We start from the raw sequence: 11,345 nt of genomic DNA on the forward strand, positions 1-11,345 counted from the left end.
TCTGTCCTGTTCTGTTCCATTCTAATTACCAGTGCAGGCAAACCCCAGTCATGTACCCCCTGCTTGCTCAATCAATCACAGCCCTCTCACATGGACCCCCTGAGAGTTGTAAGCCCTTAAAAGGGACAGGAATTGCTCACTCAGGGAGCTTGGCTTTTGAGACACAAGTCTGCTGAAGCTCCCAGCCGAATAAAGCTCTTTCCTTCTTTAACCCAGTATCTGAGGAGTTTTGTCTGTGGCTTGTCCTGCTACACACATAGTGAGGGAGGTGTACTGGATTCCAAATGCTTTGTACACAAAAGTTTGCCCAATCCTTCTGCTTTTAGTCCTATCCTCACCCCAATTTTCAGGGTTCACTATTACTACCAGTCCTAAGCTTTTCAGGGTGCTGCTGGGTGGATCAGATTGGGTCTCAGCTTTCCTCCGTGCCAGTTTAGAAATTAGATTTCTTAGGTTTTCTGGGTCATTTACTGCTTTTCAGTTTCCAAATTGTGTTGCTGTTGTCTTATCTCCCATTGTACTTATCCTTTTAGGTTTCTGTCTTTAAAACTCCACTTTCCTCTTATTTCAGAGGAGCTTTGGGAAAAAGTAAAGAGAAGATAATACATTTCCAGATGAACAATTCCTTTTGGAGTAGAAACTCTTTGTTCTATCTTCTCTTTGTTCTTTTGTTCTCTTTGTTCAGTCACTGATTTTCAAGAAATAAAATCATATTCCCATTGTACATATAGAACATATTAGGGATAGGCTTTGCACGATGGCTCTTGCCTGTAATCCCAGCATTTTGAGAGGTCAAGGCAGGCAGATCACTTGAGGTCAAGAGTTCAAGATCTGCCTGGCCAATATGGTGAAATCCCATCTCTACTAAAAACACAAAAAAAGTTAGCTGGGCTTGGTGGCATGTGCCTGTAAACCCAGCTACTTGGGAGGCTGAGAGGAGAAGATCGCTTGAACCTGGGTGGCAGAGGTTGCAGTGAGCCGAGATGGCACCACTGCACTCCAGCTTGGGTGACAGGGTGAGACTCATTCTCGGAAAAAAAAAGAAAGAACATATTAGGGATAAATAAACTCACTTTTCCAAGATGACAGATTTGGAGGTGGGCAGTAGCTCAGTATATCAGTGTTGAAGAAAAAGCCAATGCTGTAACACTATGCAGCTGTCACATGCCTGACATAAGTTACTGTAGCCTGCCTGCTCATTGCTTTGCAGTTGACCTCTACCAATGTCGTGGCCAAGTAATAAAAGCCAGAGTCAGTTGCTGAATACAAAATGACCTGACTAAAACATTCACATGTTACTCTTATTTGCAAAAGAAAAAAGAAAAAAATTGAACTCATGTGACCTAGTATTTTTCATGATAATAACTATAATTCCCTAACCAAGCTGAACGAGCCTTGGAATTCATCTGAGAAAAACTACCAATACTAGGTTCTGGAAACTGGAAGCATGACAAATATCTGAGTTGGATCTTTTAGAGACAGGACAAAAGCTGAGGTCATCTAAAATTTAATTTAGTGCCTGAAAGTAGGTCTCAAAATGAAAATGGTGCTTTACCCTTTTGAAGCAGAACTTTCTGTATCCTGTGTCTCTTGAAGCAATTTACTGCATGGATTTCTCTTAGGTCGGCAGGATGGTTAGTCCAAGTTTAAGCCAAGCACAGTTCACAGTCAATTTCTGCTCAGATTCATTACTGTTGCAGCTAGTTGTGAGACTTATTGCATCAGCAGGAGTCAGACTAATATTGCCAGCAGATCATGTCATAATTTGTTACTGAAACTATTCATTACTATCTTTGCCATTTCTTTATTTATTTGGGATATAATCTGCATCTCCCTTATTAAAATGTGTCAGATATGCTGATGTTCTGTACGACTCAATTGTATTCTCTTGACTTTATGGATGAAATGAACCTATATTACAAACCTGGGATTACTCTATAAGAATGCCTCTGAGTTAATTATACTTCCTGTTAGTACAAGTCTGTTCTAAAATGCACTTAATTGCATTTGCAGACATTTATTTTGAAATTGGTCATTGTTGGTGGTTTGTGGCTTTGCTCTCAGGAAGAAGGGTGCTATATTTAATGTAATCGATAAAGAATAAATACACTTGAAAAGGAGTTTATGATTTGGTGTTCCTAGAGTGAAGATGTGGGAAGAGAAGTCCTGCAATGTGAGGACTCGATTTTACAGAAAGTTGGGTCTCGGGTAATTTAGTGACTTTCTCCCATAATGCTCAGTTACTTAATGGTGGAGCTAGGAGTAACCAGTCCTCAGGTGCCCCAGGCCCATTCTCTTTCTACTTTACTATGGGAGCAGGATCTTGCAGAAAAGTTTTCTCTATGTAATTGGCTTTTCATAAAATAATAATAATTAATAATTTGGTGTTTTTTAATTTTTATTTAAAAACAATATAAAACTTACAAAATAGTTGCATATACAATACACATGACTTTCTGTAGTTTGTCTAAGAATTTTAGTTTATGAATTAGTTTGAAAACAGTTAAGATAAATACCTAAATTTCTTACACTTCATTTGTAGATTGGATAATTTTAACATATATTATTTATAAATTTGGTTCTTACAAACTTTAGACAATATTCCATGTATTTGGATAGATAGCTTCACCACTTACACCAGCTGGGTACAGTTTTATGATGTCCTTGTTTCTCTGTCAAAGTGTTATTATAAAGTATAAAACACATAACTTTCTACGTTTAGATAGATCAATTTTTAACATTTTACAAATGTGTGTCACAGACACACAAACACACACTGAAATACCTGAATGAAGACACAGACAGATGCAGATAACTTCATATATTTCCCAAGAACAAGAGAATTCTGGGCCAGGCACCATGGCTCACACTTGTAATCCCAGCATTTTGGGAGGCCAAGGCAACAGGATCTCTTGAGCTTAGGAGATGAAGGTTACAGTGACCTATGACCAAGCCAATGTAAGGCAGCCTGTGTGACAGAGCAAGACCCTGTCTCTAAAAAACATTAAAAGAAAAGTAAACAAAAGAATGAAAATTCTCTTACAAAACCATAGTACACATATGCAATTCCAGAAACTTAACATTGATACCATGCTCTTTATTATATAACATACAGTCCGTATTCAGTTTTCACAGCTGTTGCAACAATGTTTTTCTGGTCATTCTACTCCTTTTCCTCCTAAATCTAATCCATGTTCATGTGTTGCACTTAGTTGTCACATCTCTCTAGGCTCCTTTAATATGGACTCAGTCTTTCTCTCAGTTTTACAACATGGACATTCCTGAAGAACACAGGCCAGCTGTTTTGTAAAATATCTCTCAGTTTGGGTGTGTCTGATGTTTTCTCCTGATTACAGTTGGTTTAGGTACTCTTCTGGCAGAAATATGACTTAAATGGCTCTGTGTCCCTGTTAAAGCATCACAACAAGAGGCACATGATGTTGGTTTGTCCACTATTGGTAATAACAGCTTTGGTATTTGGTTAAGGCCGGGGTGGGGGGTCTTCCAGGTTTCTTAGCAGGTTATTTTCAGCACAGCATGAGAAGCAAGAAAGTCTACATGGCAGGAAGTACCTAAAATCCATTTGTGAGCTAAACTAGAGGGAACGCCGAAATTAACTAGGGTTAGACAGGGTTCTTTGCAGTTCCAGCCAGTGTGATTCAGCCCTCAGCTTGTACTGTTCTACAGCCCTCCTTCTCCTGCCAAACCCTACAGCCTGATTCAATGGCAATCTTTGATGGGGCCTGATGAGTCACTTTCTTAGGAGCCAATGCTATGTAGGTATTCCTTCCTCCACAGGAATTCAAAAAATATTATCTCAAAATCTAAAAACACATGAGTTGGATGACACTATGGTCTGCATATTCTGAGTCCTTTATTGATTGGTTGCAGACATGTTTGATTGATAAGCCTGGCTTTAATTGAGCTTACTTATGTAATAGGCAATCATAATAGCCCCAAGGAATATATTTCCCAAGGCACTAAACATAGTAACAGGGACCCCTTCCCTTGCTCCATTTCCTTGCCCTGTCCTGTGCTAAGGTAATTGGCTGAATAGAACAGAGCTTGAGCCGGGCACGGTGGCTCATGCTTATAATCCCAACACTTTGAGAGGCTGAGGCAGGTGGATGGCTTGAGCTCAGGAGTTCGAGGCCAGCCCAGGCAACATGGCGAGACCCTATCTCTACTAAAATTACAAAAAATTAGCCAGATGTGCTGGTGCGTGCCTGTGGTCCCAGCTACTCAGGAGGCTGAGGTGGTAGGATCGCTTGAGTACAGCGGGGCAAAGGTTGTAGTGAGTCGAGATTGCCCCACTACACTGCAGCCTGAGTCACACAGCCAGACCCTTTCTCAAAAAACAAACAAACAAAAAAATCCAGAATAGACCTTGAAAAACACAGTTGCAGTTGTTTTCCTCAGGGGAGCCATCTCGCTGTAATGGAGATTCTACCTCCTAACCACCCCTATCCCCTGCCTTTCCTCTTACTAAGCTGGGATAATGTTAAACATTTTTTACTTGGCACAAATATTCATTCTTGATCACAAATCACTGGGTTGTCTGAGAAAGTGAAGTCATAAAACTATGGGCCTTCAAATAGGATACTCCACCCTCTTTGGGGGCTGATTAGAAACTAACATGAATCAAATAAAACAAAATGAATGAAGTAGCTCTCTGTAGAAATGTTTACAGGCCCAACTTCCAAACTTCATAGTTATTTAATCATGGATTGCTATTGGGACTAGAGTTTCTCCCACATTTTAAAATGTTATAGTTAAAAAGAAGAGTGTTATGAATGATCAATCTGCTAGCTGCCTCAGTTTCTTCATTACAAATGAGAATAACCTGACCTGAAGAGACATGTTTGGAGCAAGGTTGAATTTCTTTGGCCTTCTGGTCAAGTCAAGCAGGTTTAGCTTGGAAGAAACTGAATCACACATAAACTAGAAGCGGGGTTGCTCATGGATATGACACTGTGCCTTGGGAGTTGGTAATAGAGAGGGGTTGTTTTCTCAAAGCCTTTTTGGAGAAAGTCACCATAGGAGTTCTTTGTTCTTTACCCCAAATCTCCATAGTTTCTGCGACTCTGCTAAACTCCACATGTCTGCTCCTTTCTGTTTTCTCACCCTCACTCTCGCTTTTAATTTCCCAAGAAAACCTGGTAACGCCAGGGGTAGTATCTTAGCTTAAGTTCTCCCAAAAGATGATCCTAGGAGAAGGGTTTGGATACAAGCAGTTTATTTGGGGGATGTCTTAGTTTGGGCTGCTATAACAGATTACCATAGACTGGGTAGCTGAAACAAAAATAATATTTTTTTCACTGTTTTGAAAGCCAGCAGTCTGAAATCAGGATGCCAGCATGGTTGGGTGCTGGTAAGAGCTCTCTTTTTGGTCTGATAATGGTAGTCTTTTTGCAGTATCCTCATATGGTGGAGAGCGCAGAAAGAGGAAAACAACCTCTCTCGTGTCTTCTCAGTGCACTAATCACATAATGAGGGCTCCGCCCTAGTGACCTGATTACCTTCCAAAGACCTCATCTCCAAATACCATCATACTGAAGATTAGCATTTCAACATATAAATTTTGAGGGGATACAAACATTCAGTGCATAGCAAGGAGTAATACCAGGAAGCATAGAGGGGAAAAAAGAGAAAGGGGAAGACATTCAATAAAAGGCACATTCATGAGTGAGTTATTACTAGGGAGCTCAATGCACTAGGGACCTGCTGAGAGACTTTGCTATCTCTCATGCTGCTAATCATGAGAGATCGTGCCGTAGAATTATCCCTCCAAGAGGAGGAAGGAAATTGGAGAGGTACCCACCAAATTCTGTTCTTCATTGGTTGAAAGTCACTTCTAGGTCATTAAATTTCCTGGCCCTTCCTGGCTTGCCCCCCAAGTGAGTGTAGCATGCTCTCATAGCCAGAGAATGTCCTAAGTCACAGAAAGACAGGTACTTAAGGTAAGAAGCCTTGGGTAGTATAGGAACAAGTAACTGTCCACGGAAGTTGCACATGATCTCCTGGATAAGCTGAGAGGTTACAGATGGGGTAGCAACAATGAGTGACACCACAGAGAAGGCACCTGAGGCAAGCTGGGCCAGGCAGCTGGTAGGGAAGGTTGGAGTGCCCTAGGCCCACACTTCAGCAAAGACTGTATGCATAGCGGTTCCTAAAGACAAGAATTGTGAAAGGACTGGTACCCTAAAACCGGTCTGCTAGTGCCTCTTTCCGAACAACCTGTATAGGACCAAACAACCTCCCCCCAACACACACACACTGAGCATACATACACACACTAAAATTCTAGGAAAGCCTCATGCTCACGGTCCATACATTCTATCCTTACATCTTCAAGGAAGCAATAAGTCCATCGGCAGAAGTAATTATTGCAATAGTGTCTTTATTAATTGAATTCTGTCTGTCACTCTGCTCAATTTTTGTTACTTTTTAAGATCATGCTTTGGATGAATTTTTTAAATGAGTTCATGGGAATAGAGCAGAACGAATACCCTATGTGGCCCTTGGAAAATCATTCAAGTCTTCTAAATTACACATAAGAACTTTAAAATATTCAACCTCTATTCATGCTGGGGTTGAAAGGATAAATAAAGCAGCCCTTTTTATTTCCCTCCAGAGTCACAAACTAATTGAGACATAAAACACAGGAATAAAACAGAGATAAAATATCACCTTTGTTGAACTAAGATTGAATTGCAGAATGAGACTAGATTTATAGTCATCATGGACCCCCAAAACTGTGCCCCCTAACAATCTACCCAAGAATCCAGCCTCCCACTTGTAGCGGAAAATCATTCCCTAAGAAATTCAGCACATGGAGATTGTAAGAGTGTTTGAATCTTCTGTACAAATTATAAGAGAGAGACAGAGAGACAGACAAAGAGAAGGAGAGCTGTAGAGCCACACTGTATTATTTGGGTCTTTTTGGAAGCAGACTCTGCGACAGAGTTAGTAGTGCAAACTGTATATTTGGAGGTAAATCTTGTGAAAGATGAAAGGGGGAGCCGGGCGTGGTGGCTCAAGCCTGTAATCCCAGCACTTTGGGAGGCCGAGACGGGCGGATCACGAGGTCGGGAGATCGAGACCATCCTGGCTAACACGGTGAAACCCCGTCTCTACTAAAAAAATACAAAAAACTAGCCGGGCGAGGTGGCGGGCGCCTGTAGTCCCAGCTACTCGGGAGGCTGAGGCAGGAGAATGGCGTGAACCCGGGAGGCGGAGCTTGCAGTGAGCTGAGATCCGGCCACTGCACTCCAGCCTGGGCGACAGAGCGAGACTCCGTCTCAAAAAAAAAAAAAAAAAAAAAAAAAAGAAAGGGGGAGGAAGCAAAACTGGGCAGGGAAAGTCTCAGACCATGCTGTGGCTATGACACCTATGAAAGGAAAGAGGCGAGAAAGCAAGATGGAGCGAGGGGGAGAAAGTAAGATTGGGCAGGGCAAGCCTGGGATCTCAATGCAGATTTGACAAAGTCTCAGTCAACACATAGGACAGCTCCAAAGTAAACAATTCCTGGCCGGGTGTGGTGGCTCACGCCTGTAATCCCAGCACTTTGGGAGGCTGAGGCAGGCAGATCACGAGGTCAGGAGATCGAGACCATCCTGGCTAACACGGTGAAACCCCGTCTCTACTAAAAATACAAAAAATTAGCCAGGTGTGGTGGCGGGCACCTGTAGTCCCAGCTACTAGGGAGGCTGAGGCAGGAGAATGGCGTGAACCCGAGAGGAGGAGCTTGCAGTGAGCTGAGATCGCGCCACTGCACTCCAGCCTGGGTGACAGAGCGAGACTCCGCCTCAAAAAAAAAAAAAAAAAGCAAACAATTCCTGTTAATTGAGTCTCATATTGGCAGAAGCGGGCAGGTCTTAGCATTCCTTCTGTGTTTCCTCATTGGCTAGGCTTTCCGAGAAGAATGTGGCTTTCAAAAGTTGGAGGCTGTCAACTAGCCGCACTCCTTGCAACTGAGTGGTAAGTTCTTTCCAGAGAGGTTCTCCGAGTGGCACACCTAAGTGGCTGCCATACACGTCTACTTCGTTCCGTATCTTACTGTTTATGATCAGCAAGGGCCAGGCAATTTAATGATCTAGAAGTGACTTTCAACCAATGAAGAACAGAAGCAACCCCCAACCAATGATGGATCGAGTTACTGGATAAATATCCCAGCTCCCTTGTGCCATGACTGGTATAAATCAGAGGCACGTTCTCCCAGGGAGATTATGTTCTCCTTGACTTCAGTGATCTTGCTTAATAATGCAAATTTTATTGGCTTCTTTCCATTCCCTGTTTTGTTTTGTTTTTTTTTCTATTTCCTTACTGATAGTTGCTGAGATTATCTGCCAAATAAATTACATTTAAACCATTGTCTCAAAGTCTTCATTTTGCGTTACTATACAGGACTACCTGAGATGGGGTAATTTATAAAGCAAAGAGGTTTATTTGGCTCAACACTCTGCAGACTGTACAGACATGAGACCAGCAACTTCGTGGTTTCTGGTGAGGCCTCAGGAAGCTTCTACTTTTTGGCAGAAGGCAAAGGGGGAGTAGGTGTATCACATGGTGAGAAAAGGAACGAGAGAAAGAAGAAGGTAAGAGGGTTCCTTAAACAACCACCTCTCCCATGAACTAATAGAGCAAGAACTCACTCATTACCATGGGGAGGGCATCAAGCCATTCATGAGGGATCCACCTCCATGACCCAAACACTTCCACCAGGACCAACCTCTAACATTGCATATAACATTTCAACATGAGATTTGGAGGGGACAAATACCCAAACCGTAGCAGAGTCACTTCTGTAAGAACACAAACTACAACATTACATTTGCCTCACCTGTTGCTTACTAAGGAAACTTCTGATTTGAAGTTCAGCTTCTCTAGTGGCCAGTTTCTGATCAAACATGCAGTAATAATCTCTCCCGCTTGTATGAGTCCTATTTGTGGCTGATTAATAACTTGGAAATATTGTTGGTGTGAGTCAATATTCTAGAACAGGGAATGGCAAACTATAGCCTGTAGGCTAAGTCTGGCTGGCCTTTAAATTTTGTAAATAAAGTTTTATTGGAAGACAGCCACATCTACATATAGTCTGCGGCTACTTTCACACCACAACAGCAGAGTTAAATAGTTGTGACAAAGACAATATGACCTGTAGATTGTAAAATATTTACACTTCATAGAAAAAGGCTGCTGATCACTCACGGAGAAGCTGTTCAACTTTGGGTTCACTGAGAAAATCAAACCTGTGGATTTATAAACATGAGGGTCAGAACTTGGACCAATGTCATCTCACCAAGTGGCAGCCCAGTGAGACTCTCAACTTAAAATACAGAAGAAATTTCTAAGTCACTAATATCAAAAGTGACCCCTTCCCGAGTAAGTAATAACAAAGCTAACAAAGAAAGAAAGAATATATCTGACTCGTTTGGAAAATTAACCAGATTGCATGAACTTTGTGTCTTGTAAAAAATCCTTCTGAGTAGAGACTAATTGCTAAAAATATATTTTTGTTCAATTATCCACAATCTAGTTGGTGGATAAAATAGATAGGCCAATAATAATATTCCAAGGAACATATGGACATTGGAAAGAATAACCTTTCACTATAATTACTAGCTCCACTACCTCACTTCTACTCATTCTTTAATCCACTGTGATCTGACTTTTATTTTCAAGTAAGTTCAACTTATCATTTTTAATTTCCTGTTTATATATATACCAGGGCTTAATGAGAGAAAAAATTCACACATTTCCTGCACTCCAGTGTTCCATAGCCTATTAAAAGATCCAGGCATATGAAGAAACAATTGCCATACAGAGCGGCAAGTGCCATTAACAAGAAATGTAGTATAAATGGAGGTAAGACAAAGGAGAAGGTGATCAACTCTGTTTGAGGGTGGGTCTTAGGTTGGGTTCCTTGGAAGCAGAGCTTGAGGCAGGGATTTATTAAAGGCATGCACTCTGGAGGAAACACATACTGCAAGATAGGGCAAGGGAAGGAGCCAAGCAAATAAGTGATCTTGGTCAATGTCTACCCTTGGCTTCCCATAAGACAGATTCTGGAGCATAAATCTCACAGCAGAGAGAAAGGGACAGGTCCAGGCTTTTGTACCTCTGTGTCACAGGGCCATTGGCTGTGCCAGTTAGCCAAGGGTATTCCTTCTGAGAAGGTCACAGGCATAAGCCATCAGCTGAAGTACTCACAAGCAGCTGAGCATTTGGGTGTTCTGCTGGTCAAGTGGATCTGGGCAGAGCACCAATATCATCTATTAAGAGAGGGTTAGAAAAATTAGATTATATGTTTATTACTTTGGGCAGCTCAACATTGGAATACCATTCCTGTTTGAGACAATAGGACAAGACAGATGGCAGACAAGGCTCCATTTTGCATGATGCTTCCCATTTTCTAAGCCTGGTCCTATGGCCTTCCAAGTTTGGTATTGTATATCCTTCTTTTAAAAATCCTTTTCTGCTTTGACTAGCCAGGGTCAAATTTCATGGTTAGGGAGCTTTGAATAGTACAGAGATTAGGAAAATTGTTAGATCACAGATCATCATAGCCTGAAAAAGATAAGGCCCATTGAGGGGGAGAAGAGCATATGGAGAGGAGAGATACTACATATATTCAGGCTGAGTAAGAACCATACATCTAGGGTGACTATAAAATGTGTTACTTGTGAGTGTAGGGGAAAGTGTGGCAAATCTAGTGGGCATTTGAGAAAAAGAAAATGAATTAATCATGGGATTTGTTGAGTATGAGTGTTCTGGGTACACCGAGAGGGAGATGCTTCATAGGTGGCCTTTCAAGTGTCATGGTCAAGGTGAACCATCTGGAACACACACACACAAAACACAGAGAGAGAGAGAGGAGAGAGAAGTGACCACTGGGGGTGGCTAGGCTAGGCTCAAGGGGAAATGAACACAGAGCAAGAGTTGAAGAGTACAAAAGCAGAATCCAAGAGGGTTATTAAATCTATGTAGTTCTCTGTAGATAAATATTCGGCAAACCAAGAGAGGACAGGAAAACCAAGGAAAGAAGGACTAGCCAACACAATTAAATGGCTCCAGAGTGATCAAGCAGGGCAAGGGCTGAAAAGAGACCAGTGATGATGTTAACTAGTAAGTCAGTGATGACCTTTCAGAGGAGAGTTTTATGGAGTTCCTTAAAATATAAAACAATGTATCCCCCCTTCTGTGTCTAGTAAATATATCACCTCATCAACTAGATTCCCTTACAACCCTGTGTTTGTAACTGTTCCCTCTCTATTGGCTCTTATGCAGTAAACAAGCGTAACTAAAGTACTCTCTTCTCTCTTCTCCAGCTGTGGAACTCCAAC

This window comes from Macaca fascicularis, chromosome X, assembly GCF_037993035.2.
Source record: "Macaca fascicularis isolate 582-1 chromosome X, T2T-MFA8v1.1".
Taxonomy (NCBI): Eukaryota; Metazoa; Chordata; class Mammalia; order Primates; family Cercopithecidae; genus Macaca; species Macaca fascicularis.